We start from the raw sequence: 19157 nt of genomic DNA, 5'->3' as shown, positions 1-19157 counted from the left end.
CTACCAGTCGGACACTCGCTACCAGTCGGACACTGAGCGACTTCACTTTCACTTTTCACTTTCATACATTGGAGAAGGAAATGGCAGCCCACTCCAGTGTTCTTGCCTGGAGAATCCCAGGGACGGGGGAGCCTGGTGGGCTGCCGTCTATGGGGTCGCACAGAGTCGGACACGACTGAAGTGACTTAGCATAGCATAGCATAGCATACCTCATGTAAGGGCTTCCCAGGTGGTCCTAGTGGTGAAGAACCCGCCTGCCAGTGAGAAGATGTAAGAGACACGGGTTTGATCCCTGGGTCAGGAAGATCTCCTGGAGGAGGGTACAGCAACCCACTCCAGTATTCTTGCCTGGAGAATCCCATGCACAGAGGAGACTCGTGGGCTACAGTCCCTACGGTTGAAAAGAGTTGTATATGACTGAAGTGACTTGCCACGCACACACGCATATCTCATGTAAAAATGGGAAATACTAATGTAACTGAGAAAAATCTCAGAAACACCCCAAGCCACCCCCTTAAATACCATCTTCAGTTAAAGCAAAATGTTGTGGGGGATGGCCATGTTGGGGGATGGCCAGGTATGGGAGCTGACCAGGAAAAGAACAGTAAGGTTGTCATAAGTCTGGCATCTTCCTCCTGGATAAGCGTTTCTTGTAATTTAGAGTCATCTTTTGCTTCCTGGTACCTACAGTGCGACACATTTAAAATGGAGATTTCCATCATATGTGTAAATTTCCTTTACAAAATGGTAGATTCTACTCTTTTAGATCTTCTCCTGTGTCTGCTTTTTCTCAAAAATAATCTGCTCAGAATAATCCTTATGCCAAAGAGGCATATTTGGGAGTGGCACATTCTGCTACCCTTCACAGAGAACCAGGAAAATCACAGCTTGAATGAGAAAAGACAGTCAACAGGCACAAGCGAGATGAAAGAGATGTGAGGATTATCTGAGAAAAATTTTAGGCCATCTTCATAAAGATACTTCAATAAGCATTCTTGAAACAAGTGAGAAATTTAACATGTCACCAAAAATATAGAAAAAGCAAATATTAAAAAATAATTCCACAAATACAATAAATTTTCCCAAACATTTAAGAAAGAAATATCCAATTTTATACAAATTTCCCAGAGAATTTTTTTTTAAAGGGGAGAGAAAAGTCCCAGCTCTTTTCTTCAAGGCCAAGGTAATTTTGATACCAAACACTGACAAGTTCATCATCAGAAAAGAAAATTATGAACCAATCCCTCTCATGAAGATAAATGCAAAACTCCTAAAAAATATACATTACGGAAATGTCCAATTTCAGTTCCGACATGTCAAGAAACTTAAAGTCATCTTCATTCTTGCAACAAGAAAATGTCAAACAGACTGAAGATCAATGATTTTCTTGGGCCAGACAGTAAATTGAAGTTGGAAGGCAAACCATCACCCAAAAGCTGGTGAGATAGAAATATGAGATTGAGCAACCAAGGTCTGTTCATCTGGAATAAAATCTACTAAAGCCAAATGGATGGGAACACTAAAATGGCAATTTTGGTGAATTGTTGGAGGCTGAATATGGGCTAGCATAAGACTGAGAAACCCCTGGGGGCCACAGTTGTTGGGAGTGACCCACATGATTATAGACGTTTCCTCTACAAGCTTGGAAAGAGTTTCTGGGTTCTCACAGTGAGGATCCCAGAAAAATTTCCTCCTGACTCTGGTAGGGGAAATGTAAGATTGACCATTGGGAAACACTCTCACAGCTTCTCTGTTACAAATGCCTATAGTCAGGGGAGAGAACTTCACCAGAGTGCAATTCTGAAACCTTATTCCAGCTGGGAAAAGGGAATACTTCAGCCTCCTAAGCTGTCTCCTTCTTTCCTGTCTCACCTAAGGGTAGTGGTTAGGAGTAGAGTCAAAGGGGAAAAGGGCTTCAAGGAACTGAATTAGGAACACTGAAACTAAGACAGGAGTAGGCAGAAGGGATAAAGTTACACTTCTGTAGGAGAACCAGAACCACTTTTTTTTTTTTTTTTAATACCATGTGTGTGTATGTTCTTAGTCACTCAGTCATGGCCGACTGTTTGCAACCCCATGAACTGTAGCCCACCAGGCTTCTCTGTCCATGAGGGTTCTCCAGGCAAGAATACTGGAGGGGTTGCCATGCCCTCCTCCGGGGGATCTTCCCAACCCAGGGATCGAACCCAGGTCTCCAGCATTGCAGGTGGATTCTTTACCGTCTGAGCCACCAGGGAAGCCCTTTTAATACCATAAAAGTTATTTATTATTTTTATTGTAAGAGAAGAGGTGCAAATATAAAATCTTGGAAATTTTTTTATAAAGTTATTTATTCACTAAACACAGAACATGTCCCTTATAAAATGTACACATAAATAACTAAAAAGTGTAACTGAGTGAATATTTTCTCAATAACAGAACATACTAAGACATTAATAGAACAGCTTTCTGTCTGCCTCAAAATAATCTAATTACAACACCCAGTTTCTTTTATAACTGATGCAAAGCTAAAGTCTTATTTGGGTGATTATTTCCTAATATATGTTTGAGGAGCAGTGTCAATAATTTAATATAATTCTAGTATACTACAGTCCAATAAATCAATTTATTATAGATTAAAACAAATCATTTTTCATTATTTATATTGTTGTTTAATCACTCAGATGTATCTGACTCTTTGAGACCCCATGAACTATAGCCCCCACCAGGCTCCTCTGTCCATGGAATTTTCCAGGGAAGAATACTGGAGTGGGTAGCCATTCCCTTCTCCAGGGGATCTTACTGACCCAAGAATCGAACCCAGGTCTCCAGCACTGCAGGCAGATTCTTTACCGTCTGAGCCACCAGGCTTCCCAATTATGGTATTATACCAATTATAGCATATGTGCGTGCATGTTCAGTTGTGTCCGACTCTTTGTGACCCCATGGACTGTAGCCTGCCAGGTTTCTCTGTCCATGGGATTTTCCAGGCAAGAATACTGGAGTGGGTTGCTATTTCCTCCTCCAGGGGATCTTACTGACTCAGGGATCGAACCCATATCTCCTGCATTGGCAGGAGGATTCTTTACCACTGCACCACTTGGGATGCCCCTAATTAAAGCATATGATTAAGTGAAATGAATTATACAGCAGTGTGACAAGAGCTCAGAGAGAGGAATTGGGGAACACTGGTATAAGGTACTTGCATTATGCACAAACTGATACAGTGTTATTTGAAGGTGGACTTGGATTACTTTAAAAAGTATATCATAAGCACCAGGAGCAACCCCTGAAATGTTTTAAAAAATATATTGTTGGGGAGAAAGAAATTTTCTTCTACCTTTGTAGGGTCTTCTGGCAGATCTAAGAACTTAATTGACATGAGACAGATTAGCAGGAGAAAATCAAAGTTTAATAACATGCACATATGGGAGAGACCCAGGAAAACTGATTAACTGGCCAGAATGCTGAAGTCCACACCTTAAATACCATCTTCAGTGAAGACAAAACGGATTGGGGGAAGCGATGGGGGACTTCAAAGAGGAGGAGGGCAATTCACATGGAGATGGAAAAGCAAATGTTTGCTGGGTCATGCAGAGATAATAGGACACAGAGAGAAATTTTAACAAGCATTCCTCATTAGGTTCCTCCCTGTCACACACCTAGTTCATACTCTCGTTATCTCTGATGATAGCATCCTTCCTGGAACAGGTCCTCTCTCTTCATTCTTTTAGGCAGCTAGGGGGAAGGTCAGAGCTTCTTCCTGAGTTTTCTGGGCACTGATTATTTCCAGCTAGAAAAAATACACACACCAAAGAGACATTTGTGTTGGCAAATTTGGCTTCCCTATAGTACGAACATGTATATGTGGCAACGATCAGCAATCAAATTAATATACCAAGCTCAGTGTCACACACATTCCTGATAGGCTGAGGAGTATTTATAACATTGAGAATATGATTAGGATTAAGAATAGTGATTGCATATTTTACTTACAATTTCAATAGGTTCACAGAATGCCTTAAAAAAAAAAAAACAGAGGAGAAGGTAAGAAACTGAAGATTCAGCTCAAAATATTTTTCCATGCTTTATTACAGAGAATGATCATTCTCTCCCAAAGTCCCTTAATACTTAATTTATATCATTTACTGTTACTTTTAATGAAAAAACGTGGCTACTGGATATTTGTATATGCATTTTGTCTCCCCATTTGTGATTGATATACATTTTATACACTTTATAGCATAAAAAGAGTACTTAAGTTGTATATTTAATGATTATTTAAACAGTACATAATTAAGTAAGATCCCAACTATTTCATGAAATTACATTGACCTCTCTAATTTCTATTTGTTACCTGAACTATAATGTTGATTGTCTATATGCATCTCCCTTCTAAAATACTTCCATTTTTTAGTTTGAAGTCTTGAAGAAGTGTGTGTATCTATATTTCTTTATTGTCCTAGAGGTCCAGATCCTCAAGGCACTGAGTGTTCTATACAAAAACAAAAATAAATAAATTCCCTGTTCTCTGCATCCTCATGTTGCCTCTCCAAAACCAGTGACACCAACAGAAGCAACCAAGTCAGCCAAATTCAACCGAATCAAATCATATGATGTGCAAATGAAGTTGAACTAAATAAACCATAACAAGCCTCATAGCCCTAAGTTCCTCTGTTTACATTTATAAACTCTTTATTTAGTTCTTATTTCCATATCTCTGAATGTATGAACTCTTGAATACCAAATTGAAAATTTTCTTTGGGAATGATTTCCCATGTTTTTAGAAACAACCTAAAATGTTGATCCAGAGCAATTCATGAAACACTACTTTGGAAGGTTACCTAGGGACTTGGTGATGACCCTGATAAAATCTTCTAGAGACTCTAAACATCTATGTCAAACATCCTTAGCAATTTAACAGTAGAGAAAAGTTCTGCGGGGGCTGTTTCCAGAGCAAAACTTCGGAGACGTTTTTAGAATGCTAGGCAAATAACCCCAGTCCCTGGTGGGGTTGCTTTAAAAAAAAAAAGAAATAAAAAAGGTGGAATCGATGGATTAGGTAAAAGTTGAAACTGAACATTTAGGGCATCTCAACTAGCACCAAATCAATTATATCACTTTTTCTATCCTTCACCTGAAAGCCATCTGGGGCTGCCATGCAGCCTCAGCCTCTAAGCACCATCCAGAACGAATTGTCCAGATTGTCAAGAACACATACTTTACATGACTTGTACAACACTTATATGAAGCAGGCAACTTATACAACAATGGGTAAAATTATATGGTGTTCAGGAAGTCCGTAAGTATGAATAGCTCCAGGATAATGTAAATGTTTATAAAGCACAGTCAGCAGTTAGAGATTTCACACTTTCTTCTACCAAACACCTAATTTATTTTTTTTTTCTTGGAAAAATTTTGTATTACATTTTCAATTCAGGATAATATCCGGGTCTTTTCAGATTTCAATAATCTCATGTCTTTGGTTATTTCTCTTTCACCATCACAAGTCTTTAGGAATGCAAAATTACTAGAGAGTTCTTTTCTCCATTAGAGAAGATCTATGGAGGATTATGGAAAGGATTCTCAATGATTTTAGCCTATGGAAATGGTGTTTTGGGTCATTAGTAATTAGAGTTACTGTAGGTCATTTTTTCTTTGTTTTTAAATTATTTTAAAATCTTTAGGTCACACTGCATACAGCTTGTAAGATCTTAGTTTCCCAACTAGAGATTGAACCTGGGCTCTCAGCAGTGAAAGCACAGCATCCAGACCACTGGAACGAGGCGGTCGAATTGCAAATTACTGTCATGTATTTGAGTACTCTCAGAGTTTCATTCATTTGACTAGTTACTATAAATGAACTCACTAAACATTACGAATATAGTTCCTGGTCTCATACAGTTAATTAGCTAACTTGACAGGATAGAGGAATAAATATCCATGCATTCTAATTTTAAGGAAAGTCCTCTGAAATGGAAATGATATAATATCATTCTAGGAAAATAAAATAGGGCTTTAACTTCAGATTGTCCCCCTATCTTACATTGTTCAAATTTGAATTCAAATGTTTGTGCTCCTTCATAAGATGTCTATAGTCATCTAAGGATATTCATTGAATCTTTACAATGTTAATTCTGTGCCATTCTTTGTTTTCTAGCATATTATTCCTCTACCCAATTATTTTTCAAAATTCACTGCATTTTTCAGACTTAAATATTTTCCTGACTCATTCTAAACCCTTCAAGGGAGTGAAGAGAGGGCTATCCTGTGTGTCAAGGTAATGTCTCCAAGGGGCCTGAGTTATGTATTAAGACAGTTTTCCGTTGTTCATATCTTGGGTGCAACCTTCAGAACTGAATTATTGCTTTTGACAAGGAAGACAATTGCAAAAATGTGTCTTTGACTTAGCTACTCATACACACTTGACATATGACTTGAGGTCATATGGACAGTCTTTTTAAAGGACGTTTGTCCGTCATCGTACTCTATGGAGGATAAGGCTTGGAAGTTACAGTAGATGACTTCCAAATGTCATTGCAATTCTGACACACCCTGAACTTATGATTGTTATTATGTGGGTGAGCAAACTTAAGGGATAAAGAACAGACAACTAAAGCCATAACAACACAAAGTCTGAAGAAGAGCCAGCAATGATTTCTCTCACATTTGGCGTTAGATGATGATTTATTTACCCCCTTTAGTTTATTGTCATTTATTAACTCATAGAAAATGCCATAAACAGCTGTTTATCTTTTCCTTTTGGGTCGTTTCCTTCAGAAATTGTAGAGAAGAGTTAGTATGAAATTAGAGTCCTCTATTCTATGAAAAATCATATACTCCATGATTATGTTCCAAACTTGGATTGACAAACATGTAATCATAGACTTCGGAGAGATGCTGCTTTAAGAGCCAGCTCTCTTCTCTGTTCTTCTCACTACAAATACATGCTTTTAATTTTAAGTTCGTTTGGAATCTTTTTATTTTTATGAAGTGTTTTTCTACTTCCATTAAAATAGTCAATGACCTCTCTTTTTTCTTTTTTTAAAGTGAAATAACATTATTACCTAGGGATCATTAAATCATTAAAAAGAAGGGAAGTGAACTTAGTAATTCCTTCCTTTAAAATATTTGGTTATCTGCAAGTGATGGAACAGTAATATAAGATGTTTAAAAGCAAGGATAAAATATCAGCAATATTAACCTTCATCTAGAACTGGGTGGTAGATGGAACACTTGGCACCCTTCAAAAGTCCTGTAGCCCTTTTTAACCATTCAGTGTTTGGGCTCCTTGGCCAGGCTGAGAAACATACAGCCCTGCTACTGAAGATTGGAAAAAGAGCTTGAGGTCAGAGGTCGACACAGTGAGGGAGTTTGCTCTTTAAGAGGTTATCTGTGGATCTGCAAAGCCAAAGTGTAATTGGGTTTTGTGATGTGATTTTAGTGTGTAATTGTATATGAGCTTAGATAGTTTCAAAGACAAGCTTGGAAGATTTTTCTAGCTTGTTTGTGAAAGCAATTTTAGGGATTGTGTGCAATCTTGGACGGTTCAGAATGATCAAAAATAGCCATCAGACATAATACAGCAAGCACTTGATTCACTCATTATAATTTCAGCACAGTGATCTTACTGTAACATGTTTTTTCTTTTTAGTACATTGTATTGGCTATGAATAAAGATATTTAGTTTTCATGGCTGTAATCAGTATAGCCAATTTTATGTACAAGTATAACTCTCAGTGTTTCAGAGTTTGAATTTACTTGAGGATTACTGAATCATTATAAGGAAAGAAAAAAGTTAGAGCATTGCAATTGAATGTGTAGGATTCTTTTTGCCTCCAAATATGTTAGGTTTCTGATTCTTGAGTATCCTAAACAATGGGAAATAAACATTTCCTTATTGTTTTAGTTGTTTAGGGTTGCCTTGATTAAGCTGTCACTGCTGTCAGTTATGTTCTTATAAGCCTGGTTGGATCTATTTCATGTTAGGAAAAAGCTCAGATAAATCCAGGAAAGCTTAATGTTTATCCAATGTGAAAATAATTACTCAAAAGTGTTATTCTTAATCCAGATAATTAGAGTGAGGAAGGAAAGATCAGTGTCATTGTGAATTATGCCCCGGCAATTGACTCTTGGTCCTTGTAAGTTTCAGGTGAAGATGTGAATGGATAAAGGTTAGATTAAACATAATCCAAAGTAGCTGCAACCTTAATCTGTTATGATACAAGGATGATCACTTAAAAAGAGCTGGATTGTGGGATTGTTTCTGGTTGGATAAGATGCCGCTCGACTGGGACTAGTCTTAAAACACGCTTAGCACCATGTCACTGTAGCTGTAAGCACTTGTGCACGACTGCAGCCTGCTACAACTAACAGCCGCTCCTGGGCTCGTGCTCCACGTCCGAGGATAATACTTTCACAATATCTGGGCTTCACATTAACATGCCTTCCAGTGGTCTGCATGGAAAAAATATTTCCTGTGACCTTTGTGGCATCTCTTCTTGGTTGTAATAAGCATGGATTTGGAATCTGCTGAAACGCTGGTATAAAGTATGCAGCCACTTATTAACATAAAAATCAAAGGGCATATTTGTAATTGAGCTTGTTTTCGTGCTGTTTCACTGGAGAAACTCTATTTTAAATGTGATTCTTTAAGGTAATTCACACTGTTCATAGAACTAGTTTTTTATCAAGAATTTTGAAAATGAAGTTAAGCTTTTCTAAATATTCCTGTGGAGCAAAAAAAAAAGAATTTTTTTTTGAAATATGGGTAATAAGATCCAAAAAGGCTTTTAAGACATGATGCAAAATCCAGCCATTTTTTTAATTGAAAGGAAAAAATATTTGTAGTTTCATCTATTTCTCCCAGTAAACCTCAGAAATTTAATATACTTAATTTCTTAACAGCTAAATTGGTTTGATTACAGAAAATAGAATAAAAATATTTTTGCAATTATCATGTGAAAATTTATTGCCTAAATTGAAATGCATCTCTATTTTATGACAAATTTTAGTGTTTGAGTGAACATTTAATAACTCATAATAGTTGCTTATTTCTCTCCTGTGTAAAAGTATAAGGTACCACATTTATTGTTGTTAAATAGTTAAGAAAATAACACAATGTAAAAAGATAATAAGGTGATTTTTTTAAAACTTTTTTTAGCTCACTTGGAGTACTCAAAGTGCCAAAAGATTAGCTTGTGTATTTTTATTAAATATGTTTTAATAAAAATCACTCTAATATATCAATATATTTTTTAACCTTCATTGAAATCTAAATTTACTCCATCTGATGCCTGTACTTTGTTATATATATAAATATCCGGTCAATGTACCTAATATCCTATAAATGAACCAGATATGTTTTTTGGTTACTTTAATGACTTCAATATATATCCAAAGATCATAAGCATTTGTTGGGTATTCACCACTCACATTTACTCACTTGCTCCATGTTTTTACAAACCATTTAATGTCATTAATTAATGCAACTATTGTTTTATCAGCAGCCTGAGAAGTGCCAAACAGTGGTCTTTGGGCTTGACCATGGCATTGAATAAAAACTCCCTGTCTTCCTGAAGGTTAGATTTTTGTGAGCTGAGACATAAAATAAGATTAAAAAGTAAATGTACGATGTATAAGAGTGGCAAGTGCAATGAAGAAAAATGGGTGATTAGAAGATTAGGAATGGGGCATGATGAATCACAGTTTAAGATGAAAAGGTGAGAGATAACCTCACAGAGAAGGGGGCATTTCCGCAAAGACTGAAGGGTAAGAAGAAAGGGTCACATAGTGCTCTTGGAGAAATGTATACTAGCTTCCTGATAACTACTCTTTCTTAGTAAACAGAATAAATAACCAGGTGGGTTTTCATCAGGTATTCAAATCACAGTTTTCATTTTAGAATTTATTGATGAGTTTGGCCAGAGTACTGGATTCTTCTCTATATTAAAAATATATATCAAAATTGAACAACCTTCAATAAATTGTAGTTCTAAAATATTTATAATTTTTTATAGTTATATAAAATTATATAATTCACTTCATTTCACTTCATGGCAAATAGATGGGAAAACAATGGAAACAGTGAGAGACTTTATTTTTGGGGGCTCCAAAATCACTGCAGATGGTGACTGCAGCCTTGAAATTAAAAGGCGCTTGCTCCTTGGAAGAAAAGCTATGACCAACCTAGACAGCATATTAAAATGCAGAGACATTACTTTGCCAACAAAGGTCCATCTAGTCAAAGCTATAGTTTTTCCAGTAGTTATGTATGGATGTGAGAGTTTTACCATTAAGAAAGCTGAGTGGCAAAGAACTGATGCTTTTGGACTATGGTGTTGGTGAAGACTCTTGAGAGTCCCTTGGACAGCAAGGAGATCCAACCAGTCCATCCTCAAGGAAATTAATCCTGAATTCTCATTGGAAGGACTGATGCTGAGGCTGAAACACCAATACTTTGGCCACCTGATGTGAAGAACTGACTTATTGGAAAAGACCCTGATGCTGGGCAAGATTGAAGGCAGGAGGAGAAGGGGATGACAGGATGAGATGGTTGGATGGCATGACCGATTCAATGGACATGAGTTTGAACAAGCTCCAGGAGTTGATGATGGACAGGGAAGCCTGGAGTGAGTGCTGCAATCCATGGGGTCACAAAGAGTTGGACATGATTGAGCGACTGAACTGAACTGATGCTTGATTTTGGAAGAACACAAAGCAGTCTTTTTCTTTGAGATAATGATGGAAAATATATAGTTCTCCATCTTTAAGAAAATGTGTGTGTACTCTTGTATGGAAGAAGAAGAGTAAGAAAGTAAAAGTTGAAAAAAAAAAAAAAAAAAAAAGACGTCCCTGGTCCTCTGGTACTCTATCAGTTAGGACGCCATGCTTCCAGTGCAGGGAATGCAGCCTGGATCTCTGGTCAGAGAACTAAGATCCCGCATGCCACATGGGGCTACCAAAAAGAAAAAAAGAAAAAGAAAAGAAAGAAAGAAGAATGTCTCTTGGTGCTTATTTAATTGCCTGTGGGTGCCATAGGCCTTGGGAATTAGGTTGTCATTGTGCTCTACCACCTATAGACATGTCTACAACCAGCCTAACCTGGTGAGTAGCTGACATAGTAGGCCTGATGGCCAGTGTACTCGGACATCTTGCCCTCCTGACATATTGTCACCAGAACTCATTTTTTCCTTCAATTTTTAAAATACTATTTCATTCTAAATATCCCAAGATGTTTAAAATTTTTGTCTCTCACATATATTTCAGTATAAATGAATTTGCTAAGGAAGAAAAGAGGATGAACATGCATTCACTAGGTTCCCAGACAAGGAAAGGAAGATAAGGGACACAGCTGAGAGAAGAAAACTTATGGAAAGGAGAGGTTGGAGTTACTAAAGACAACAATTACCTACTTCATAGCTCTGGAACAACGGCTTCTTGGGCAAGCCCTAGGTAATTGTCTATTAGGAGTGTCTCATAGAAAAGAGAGACTAAGGAACACTGCAGAAGGTAAAGTCAGATGAGAATGTGGATGTTCAGAAAGAAGTGACAGCTTTTGCTTGGGTTTGTGTGCATAGTATCAGCAGAGCTTAAAGGACTCCCAGTTTAGCGCACTCTAATGTTAATAGAAAATGACTTCTAGACTGATACAAGCAATCAAACTTATGACTAGACAGGGTTCAAATGGTCAGCAAGTTTCTATTTTCTCATAAGAGGAAAAAAAGGTATAATGAATAGTTAGGTCCATAATAAAACAGAACCATGATAGTTCTGGGGGTTTCCCAGGTGGTGCTAGTGGTAAAGAATCCGCCTTTCAGTGCAGGAGACATGGGACACAACTTCAATTACTGGGTCGGGAAGATTCCCTGGAGGAGGGCATGGCAACCCATCCAGTATTCTTGCCTGGAGAGTCCCATGGACAGAGGAACCTGGTGGGCTACAATCCAAGGGGTCATACAGAGTTGGATACTACTGAAGTGACTTAGCACAGTACAGCACATGATAGTTCTGAGTCTCAAATTCTGAGGTCTCTGTACAGTAATCCTCCTTGAGTCCAAGTTGCTATAAGCCTTGAATCCTATTGGACAGTCTATGGTATTCTGTTCATCTAAGACTTGACTCTTTGGCTGAAGGACTTAAGGCATTTTGAGAGAAAGGAAATTGCATAGAGATAATGATTCCTGGGAAGACTTCAAAGTAGGGTCAGCTGGGGAGTCCAGATGTGGTTCTTTGAAGGTGGGAGTACCTGGGCAAATAGTCTGGGCATTATGATCACCAGCAACAGCTCTCACGACTGTGAAAGAAAGATGGAATAGCTGGTGAGGATGAGATCACATGGGCAGGATGACATCAACCCTATTATATTTTGGTTAGCAAATGTCTGTAGGGCAGAGACAGCCCTTGGCTATTATGGTTGGTATCACAGTCTTCCTCATCATTTCTTGGGAGAGAGTGAAGGAGTTATCAGTTCATTGGAGTAGAATTAATATGCAGTATTGAGCTTTCTTTAGGAAAAGATTTATCTTCTTTTCCTCTTTTTAAACATTTTTAGTTTATATTGGAGTAGAGTTGATTAACACTATTGTGTTAGTTTCAGGTGTGCAGCAAAGTAGTTCAGTTATTCATATACATGTATATATTCTTTTTTCAACTTTTTTTCCCATTTGGGTTATTATAGATTATGTAGCTAAGTTCCCTGTGCTATACAGTAGGTCCCTGTTGGTTATTTATTTTAAATACAGCAGTGTGTATCTGTCAATTCTAAACTTCCAGTCTTTCTATCCCTGGTCTCCAACAGTCCCCCTGGTAACCATAAGTCCATTCTCTAAGACTCTGAATCTGTTTCTATTTTGTAATTAGTTTTGTTTGTATCTTACATTTTAGATTCCATGTATAAGAGATGTAATAGGATATTTATTTTCTCTGTCTGACTTACTTTACTTATTATGATAATCTGCAAATCCATCCATGTTGTTGCAAATGACATTATTTCATTATTTTTACAAGCTGAGTAATATTCCATGTGATTTTTAATGACTCATTTTAAAATAATTATTTGTCCTTATGAAAAAATTAAATCCTCCCTCTCATGCAAAAAGAGAGAAGATTGAACTTAATTATGATAGGAAATAGACATTTAGATACAACAGTCACCAGTTTTCAACCTGAGTGCAGAATATTTGCCTTGATACAAGTGTTGTAACTTAGCAGTACATTTTACAGAGACCAGGAAGAGCCATGACATGATTGCCTCAATTGATTTAATATGTAAAAGAAATAGAAATTATTAGTATATTAGGAATAGAAAGTAAAGCAACTTAATGAATATAAAATATTACCTATTATATTTTGTCAATTCTAAGGTTTATCTTCACAATTGTTTATATCTCAGGTATGATTAAATAAATCATTTCAAAGTGATCCTCTATGCCCATTATCTTAAACCAAATAATGAAGGACAAATGTGGTCATTATTATTATTAATGATTTAACTTTTTCTGAAAAACCTTTAAAAGAAAACAACATAAAAGCAATTATAAAGTTATACTATCAGGAAGAATAAAAATCCATCATTATTAGCAGATTATATGATTGTTATATGATTGTATTTCTAGAAAACTAAAGAGGGTTGCTGCTACTGCTGCTGCTGCTAAGTCGCTTCAGTCGTGTCCGACTCTGTGCGACCCCATAGACGGCAGCCCACCAGGCTCCCCCGTCCCTGGGATTCTCCAGGCAAGAACAGTTGAGTGGGTTGCCATTTCCTTCTGCAGTGCATGAAAGTGAAAAGTGAAAGTGAAGTTGCTTAGTCGTGTCCGACTCTTCGCGACCCCTTGGACTGTAGCCCACCAGGCTCCTCCGTCCATGGTATTTTCCAGGCAAGAGTACTGGAGTGGGGTGACATTGCCTTCTCCGACTAAAGAGGGTTAGATGATAAATTATTAGAAATAATAAGGTCATTCATTAAGTGGCAGGATATAAAAAAGATGTGTAGAGTTAATTACCAATTAGGGCTTTATTATACAGATTTTTAAGGAGAAGGCAATGGCACCCCACTCCAGTACTCTTGCCTGGAAAATCCCATGGATGGAGGAGCCTGGTAGGCTGCAGTCCATGGGGTCGCGAAGAGTTGGACATGACTGAGCGACTTCACTTTCACTTTTCACTTTCATGCATTGGAGAAGGAAATGGCAACCCATTCCAGGTATTCTTACCTGGAGAATCGTAGGGACCGGGGAGCCTGGTGGGCTGCCGTCTATGGGGTCGCACAGAGTCGGACACGACTGAAGTAGCAGTAGCATACAGTTTTTAAGCAAAGAAATGATGCTTTTATTGAAAATTAGTTTTGACCATAGTTTAAAAAATTATTTACGTCACAAACACACTAAGCACAATAAAAGGCCACTTGGAAAACCATTAGCTATATATATATATATTCCTTGCTGGGTGGCTCAGCTAGTAAAGAAACCACCTGCCAATGAAGGAGATGCAAGAGATACGGGTTCAAACCCTGGGTCGAGAAGATCCCCTGGAGAAGGGCATGGCAACCCACTCCAGTATTCTTGCCTGGGAAATCCCATGGACAGAGGAGCCTGGCGGGCTATAGCCCATGGTGTCACAAACAGTCAGACACAACTGAGCACAAACACGCATGCACACACAAACACATGTACGTGTGTGTATACATATATTTGTGTGTATACATATGTGTGCGTGGATATGTACACAATCACACACACGCACACACATATGACAGGAAATGAAGTAGAATTCTAAAATACAAAGAACTCAAAAATAAAGGGAAAAGCCCCCACAATAAAATGGCAAAAATAGAGATAAAACACAAAAACACATTACTAATTTTTGAAAAAGAGAAAGCTCCATCTCATTCATGTTAAAATAATTATAAAATGACACTTCTTTTTGTGTTAGTTATCTGGTGCTTTTCAATCAACTGCTCCAAAACTTAGTGGCTTAAATAACACGCATTTTCTGTGGGTGAGGAATCTAGGCATAGTTTGGTTCCTCTAGCTCAGACTCTCTTACACGGTTGCAATGCAGTTATCATCTGAACTGGAGTCATCTCTAGTTCTCTAGTTCAACCAGAAGATCTTAATTCCGCTCATGTGACTGTTGGCCGACCTCTGGCTCTCCCTGGCTGTTGGCCAGAGATATCGGTTCCTTGCCATGTGCATTTTTTCATGGGGCTACTCGCAACTGGCAGCTTTCCACAGGGGAGGGGGAGAAGGGCAGGGAGGAAGTCTAAGATGGAAGCGACCATCTTTATTAAACCTAATTCTGGAAGTGGCATCCTGTTGCTTCTACAACATCCTATTGAATAGAAGTAAATCAGGAATCCAGCCCAACTCAAGGGGAGAGGATCACGCAGCGGTGGAAATAGCTAAGGGAAAGGACCATTGGGACCATCTTAGAATTTATGTGTTCACAGCTCCCATTAAACTGCAAGATTTAAAATGAACAACAATTAAAAGAAATCCACTGGCAAAATTTTGTGTTAAAAATGTGAAATATAGGCTGGGAAGAGTATACGTATTGGTATAAACTTCCTGGAGAATATTCTGTCTAATGTGTAAAAAAATGTTTATACTCTTGGATCCATAATTACATTTCCAGAAATTATCATAAAGATAAAAGAAGAGACACACACAAAAATTTATGTGAAGGAATGTTCATTAGCACCTTATTTATAATAACAAAAGGTAGTACTCTAACTTCTACAAATAAAGGAAAGATGAAATGATTTACAGTTAAATCTGAATAATTGACTATTTTAGTCATTTTGTGATGTTTCCAAAATATAATTCACACCATTAGTAAGAGACTATGACAAAAAATTGCAAACTATTGTGTATTATGATTTTAATTACATTTAAATTTTTATAAATAATCTGTATATACATGAATACATATATATGTTTAGAGACAGAAAAAGAGAAACAGAGATATAAATAAAATTATTACCAGCGTGTATTTGAGTAAAATTAAAGGACTTGTGTGTTAAACCTTTAAAAATGTAGCTTGAATTGTAAAAATGTCTCTGTGTACAAGATGAACTTTCCCAATATTTTCTTTTGCTCCTTCATTTTCTCTTGCCAATGCAAAGTAGAGGGTTATGATTTAATGTAAAGACATGATTAGCTATGCTGGCTATAGTATGGCCTGTCATTCTAATTGGTGGTGTGCCACATGATGGACAAGACCCAAACTATGGCATACCACAGAACTGAGAACTCTTTCCATACCTCGAGGCCCAGTATTAGTCTTGGCTAAAATACTCTGTGATGATAACAAATACTATACTATAAAAGTAATTTCATGTTGGCATACATTTAACATTATTTGATGCTTTTTGGCTAAAGTTACTGAGTTTTAGTTACGCTTCTAACATGAATCTAGTATCAATCTCATATAAATCTGCAAGAAGTCAAATTTCACCACCATCAGTTAACATTTTTCAAATCACCCTAATGTGCTTGAAATTAGAGTAGGTAGGCATTTTTAACAGATCAATCAGGAAAATGCTTTACTTTCATGGCTTTAGATATCCACTTAGAGATTTCACATATAATTGAGTCCAGCCCTTGACCTCATCCTGTGAAAATTATTTCTTTAACATCTGCCTCTTTTGTTAGACTGTGAGAAACATGTGGGCAAGGACATTATCGGCCTTTCTCATCTTTTCTATTCCTGGTACCTTAGCACAGTACTTCTCAGGAGCTTCTCAGCAACACAACACAGTTCTTTATTAATTGAAGGAATGAATGAAGCTCTGGGCATTTGAGTCTGTTTATGGTAACATGTCTGAGACCTTTCACCTTGTTTCTGCCCTGTTTCTATTATCCCTGAGACAGGGAAATTTACAATCCATAATGATTGTCTATTAGATTTGACAGCATTCCTTGCTCCAAGTTTTTTGTTCCACCCTTGATGTAAAGTATTGAGAAAGGAAGATAACTGTCTAAATAACAAACTAAAGTGCATCTAATTCTGGTAGGAAATTTGGTTTTATTCAATCAAGTAACACAAAATAACTGGTATATCTGCCCTTTTATTTAGTTAAATGTGTTGGGTTTTGCCCATTCTATCTCTAGGTACCTCAGTTTCCCATGGAGTTCAAGTCTAATTTGTGTGTGTATGTGTATGTGTTTCAGTATTCCCTGGTGGCTCAGACGGTAAAGCATCTGCCTGAAATGCAGGAGACCCAGGTTCAATTCCTGGGTCGGGAAGATTCCCTGGAGAAGGAAATGGCAACCCACTCGAGCACTCTTGCCTGGAAAATCCCATGGATGGAGGAGCCTGATAGGCAACAGTCCATGGGGTCGCAAAGAGTCGGACACGACTGAGCGACTTCACTTTTTTCACTTCACTAAAGACCTCTACATATGTCCATGCCCCAATTCCTGGAACTTATTATGTCACCATATATAGCAAGAACAACTTTGCAGATGTGATTAAAGGTAAAGACTTTGAGATAAAGAAATTTCCTGGATATCTGGTAGACCCAATGTAATTACACAGGTTCTTAAAAGTGGAGAACCATTTCCCAGCTATGGATAGAGATGTGACAATGGAAGATGGATCAGAGGGATGTAGTACTGCTGTCTTTGAAGATGGAGGAGAGATGCTATGAGTCAATGAATGTAGGAGACCCCTGGAAGTTGGAAAGGCCAAGGAAACATATTCTTTTGTAAACCTCCAGAAGGATCACAGCCCTACCAGTACCTGGATTTTGACCCTGAGAGATCCCTGTTGGACTTCTGACCTATTGACCTATAAGGTAATAAATTGTGCTGTCACTAAGTTTGCAATTTTTTATAATAACGGTAGACAATAAATGCAGTAATATGTTGATTAAATTCATGTGAATCAATTTGTTTAGTTCTAAAATAGTTGTTTTAATAAAACATTTATTCAAAAAATATGTCTTAGATCAGCTTACTGTTTGACGAAATGAACATTGATTTATTTATTTTTAAAGTTTTTTTTTTTTTTAATGTGGACCATTTTTAAAGTCTTTATTGAATTTGTTATACTATTGCTTCTGTTGTTTATGTTCTGGTTTCTTGGTCAAGAGGCATGTGGGATCTTACCTCCCTGACTGGAGATCAAACCCATACCTCCTGCATTGGAAGGCAAAGTCTTAACCACTGGACCACCAGAGAAGCCCCTAGGTAAATTTAAATACATATAGATTTTACAAATTGACTCTGTTGCTTAAAAGAAAACATAACCATTTGGGCAGATGGAATTTTAAACAGATACTCTCTCCTTCTTGCTACTTCTGGGCAGATTTTATGGGAATCATTTTAAGCAGTTAAGCTAGGAATATATATTGCTGTGGACATGTCTTCCTTCTTGGAGGAGATGGAGAATAGCAGGAGTGTGGGAGTTGGAAGGCGATTTGATGTTTGTGGTCAGGTAGGTGAAATATTTTGTGGTCTTGTTGATTTTATATATGACTCTTTTAGTCAGAGTCTCCTAGCAATGTGACACCAGTACCCTTTATCTTGAGTTTTCTAGTGTTTGACTTGTTAATATCAACATGGAAATAGAAAGATGAAAACAAGAAACTCAAAGGTTAAACAAATTATACAAGATCGTGGTTAAAACTGAGTTAGAGATTAAACTTGGCTTCTTTTATTTCTACCTCGATTATATAACTATGATGTAAAAATATAAGCAAAAGCTCAAAGAGTGAAGTGATTACTATTTTTATACAAATATACAAATTTTAATTCAATTTTTATACAAACTCTACTTTTCATAAGGGCTTTTGGTACAGTGGTGAAGAATCTGCCTGCTAATGCGGGAGAGGTGGGTTCAGTCCTGGGGTCAGGAAGATCCCCTGGAGAAGGAAATGGCACCCCACTCCAGTATTCTTGCTGAGAAAATCCCATGGAGAGAGGAGCCTGGCAGGCTACAGTCCATGGGGTTTCAGAGAGCCAGACAGGACTAAGTACACACAATTTTTATAAAGTATTTCTATTTAAATTTTGTAAAAATTAAAAAAAAATTTTGTAAGATTTCAACTATTTGAAGTAATACAAATATCTTCCAATTCAGGAATAATTTTCTTCAGTTTAGCATATGTGCTGATCTTTTATTATTGCTATAACAGATTACCACAAACTTGGGACTTAAAAAATCACAAATTTATT

General features: G+C 37.2%; 1 non-coding gene across 1 annotated transcript; it reads left to right on the top strand.

The window, feature by feature from the left end:
• The first annotated feature begins 17153 nt into the window (after positions 1-17153).
• Positions 17154-17225, top strand: TRNAF-GAA (transfer RNA phenylalanine (anticodon GAA)). Its single transcript has one exon. It is a non-coding gene; the product is annotated as a tRNA-Phe (tRNA).
• The last annotated feature ends 1932 nt before the right edge of the window (positions 17226-19157 follow it).

Source organism: Bos indicus, chromosome 6, assembly GCF_029378745.1.
Source record: "Bos indicus isolate NIAB-ARS_2022 breed Sahiwal x Tharparkar chromosome 6, NIAB-ARS_B.indTharparkar_mat_pri_1.0, whole genome shotgun sequence".
In the NCBI taxonomy this organism is placed as follows: domain Eukaryota; kingdom Metazoa; phylum Chordata; class Mammalia; order Artiodactyla; family Bovidae; genus Bos; species Bos indicus.
Note: the sequence above shows the minus strand (reverse complement) of the source record. Positions and strands in the feature narration are given on the sequence as shown.